The 3,091-nt window shown below is 44.3% G+C and overlaps 1 non-coding gene across 1 annotated transcript; it reads left to right on the top strand.

Annotated features, from left to right (window-relative positions):
• The first annotated feature begins 206 nt into the window (after window positions 1–206).
• LOC115933656 (small nucleolar RNA U13) lies at window positions 207–310 on the top strand. Its single transcript, XR_004069520.1, has one exon. It is a non-coding gene; the product is annotated as a small nucleolar RNA U13 (small nucleolar RNA).
• Window positions 311–3,091: the final 2,781 nt, after the last annotated feature.

Raw genomic sequence — 3,091 nt, 5'->3', positions numbered from 1 at the left:
TTCCAGCCTCCAGAACTATGAGAAGTAAATTCCTGTTTAAACACTCAGCCTATAATATTTTGTTACGACAGCCCAAATTGACTAATTACAGTCTGGTGGCCTCCATTATCAAAGTCAGCAACAAAGTTAACACAGAGCTTTCTTAGGCCAGCTTTTCCACACAGAGGGCAATCTCCTAAAAGTAGTGTGAACACTGGGACAATGTGATCCTTCTGTAGTTCATAAGCATCATGCCTGGGTTTTCGCGTTCCCGTGTGAGCTGTGCCTCCCTCAAACCTCGTTATGGCACCGGCACATTATCCATCTGATGTGAAAAAGAAAAAAAAAAAAGGAAGAAAATGTAATTAAAAGGAGAATCAATGTGAGAGGGAAGGATATAAGCATAATACTGTAAAACCAATGGAAGGCTTGATGAAACTTAAAACTAGGAAGTTCTATTTTAAGAAATTGCAACATGCAGCTTAACTGTTTCTGGATTTCTTTGCCGGCTGAAAAGTGGGGATGATGAATTGACACCCACTGCAGGGGCATTTTGCTGCCTCAGCAAGTTTCATGCAGCTGCTTCAGTACTGACTACTGCGGTAGCTGCTGACAGCGTCTCCCGAGGGTCCCCAGCTAAGAGCGCTTAGACTACATGAGTGGACTAGGACACAAATTACCTGTGCCAAAAAGGTTTGCCTTGCCTTTGGGAAAACCTCATCTTCCCTAGAGGGAAATTCTTTTTTTTTTTTTTCTTTTCTGAGACAGAGCCTCAGTCTGTCACCCAGGGTGGAGTGCAGTGGTGCGATCTTGGCTTACTGCAACCTCCACCTCCTGGGTTCAAGCAATTCCCATGCCTCAGCCTCCCGAGTAGCTGGGATTACAGGTGCATGCCACCACGCCCAGCTAATTTTTGTATTTTTAGTAGAGAGGGGCTTTCACCATGTTGGCCAGGCTGGTCTCAAACTCCTGACCTCAGGTGATCCGCTTGCCTTGGCCTTCCAAAGTGCTGGGGTTATAGGTGCGAGCCACAGTGCCTCGCCGTGGGAAATTCTTAATCCAGGTCTTTTTGGGGCTCTGAGAGAGAGTATAAATATGGTAAATTAAAGGCGGTTTCCCAGGGAGCTACGTGACACTAAAAAAAAAAAAAATTCTTCTTCTCTTCTTCCATTTTGCCGTATATTTGTATTGTTCTTTCACGTGTAGTGGGAGAACGTTTTGCTTCTTACTAAGAGAAATGTCTTACGTTGAGAGGAAATGGTTCTTAGTTTAGAAAATTACCTTGCTGGCCCCTAGGGTTGCTGACGGTGAGACTCAGCTTCGGGGCAGAATGGGCTGCACAAAGAGGGTATTTGGATGTGAGACCTTTGGGAGATAATTTTGAATTGTCCTGCCCAGTAAGGTAGGATGAATATTGAATTCCTGGAGATAGTTCTGGAAAGAGGGTCAGGGAAGAGAAGGGAGGGACTGTGGAAAGGTTTGCAGGGGTGTCCAATCTTTTGGCTTCTCTGGGCCACATTAGAAGAAGAATTGCCTTGGGCCACATATAAAATACACTAACACTAATGATGCTGATGAACTTAAAAAGAAACTCAAAAAAAAAACCACATAATGTTTTAAGAAATTTTATGAACATTTTCACTGCTGTTCGGTTCTTGAAGAAAAAAAAAGAAAGTTTACGAATTTGTGTTGGGCCACATTCAAAGCCATCCCGGGCCACGGGTTTGACAAGCTTGGTTTAGAGGAAGGAAAGTGGAGGGGCTGACTTAACGAGCAGGTAGCCCAGTGTGAGGCCTGAGAAGGGAGAGCCAGCAAAACATCCAAAATGGCAGGGATGCTTCTGGATTCTAGCAGTCAATGTGAAAATGGTGGCTGTGCAGTGTTGGGAGGAACGTCTCTCCAAAGCTGTATAGAGATCTGCTGCACACAGCTGCTTTGGGCAAGTTATGGCTCCAAGAAATCAAGAGGGCTCTAGGGTCCAGTGGTAGGACCAAGAGAAGGGAACAGCCACAGTGCAAGGCACAGGAATTCAGTGGGAACAGGAAACGGGATGGGAGCTGGCCACCAGAACAAAACCCCAGGAATGCATAGCTTGAGCTATTTAGATGCAAAGGTTAACAGAAAGGGCAACTTGCTGAGGCTGAGGATTTCCCAGCTGTCAGATTTGAGTCACGTTAAGGAGTAAGGGTGCGGTTGTACTCTTGGGCACTGGAAGAGATCAAGTCCCATCCAAGTAGGGGATGGGGGTTGGGGGTTGGGGGGGGCAGTAGGGGGATCCAGAAGAGGGAGGACATGCCCACAGCTATCCTCGACAGTCCTGCTCATCCTCTGGGGGAAAAGTCAAACCCCAGATTTCAAAATGGCTTCAAAGCAAATTCTGATCTGCTTCATGGTCTAACTTTAGAGATGTCTGAGGGTGTGAGTGGGCAGCTGGATGGATGAGATGGTTTTTTTGTACTTTTAAAATTTCTTCTGTTTATTCCCATTCTTTCATATTTAGCAAAGTCATTTTGAAAGCCTGCTACAACTGTGTTAAGGATGTCAAATATAATTTTCAAATAGTGAAGAATATAACATAAGTGAGCCCTTGTCAAAGATGTGTTTAGCTCACTGATGAGGACACCAGCAAGATGGCAACACCAGTTCAAAGGTTATATGTAGTTGGTGAAAAGAAGAATGCAGAAAGACAGCAGAGTCAGATACAAAACAGGTCCTGATAGAGCAATAACTGTAACCTTTGGGCTTTTATCTTTTCTACCAGAGAGAAATCATTTACCTTTCCACCAGGAAAAAAAAAAAAAAAAAAACTTTGCAAAATGTATTAATAGTTTATAGATTAAATCTAGCTTTTCAGAACCTAGCCTGATCAACTGTAAATAGTAAGTCAAGAGGCCAGGCACGGTGGCTCACGCCTGTAATCCCAACCCTTTGGGAGGCCAAGGTGGGAGGATCACTTGAGCCCAGGGGTCCAAGGCCGCAGTGAGCTATGATTTTGCCACTGCACTTCAGCTTGGATAACAAAGCAAGACCTTGTCTCTATTTAAAAAAATAATAAGTAGGTCAAATGAAGTTATATCCCTTAGAAAATCAGATGAGTGTTACGAAGGTTGTT

Source organism: Gorilla gorilla, chromosome 12 (genome assembly GCF_029281585.2).
Source record: "Gorilla gorilla gorilla isolate KB3781 chromosome 12, NHGRI_mGorGor1-v2.1_pri, whole genome shotgun sequence".
NCBI classification, from domain to species: Eukaryota; Metazoa; Chordata; class Mammalia; order Primates; family Hominidae; genus Gorilla; species Gorilla gorilla.
This window is presented reverse-complemented; position numbering and strand designations above follow the sequence as displayed.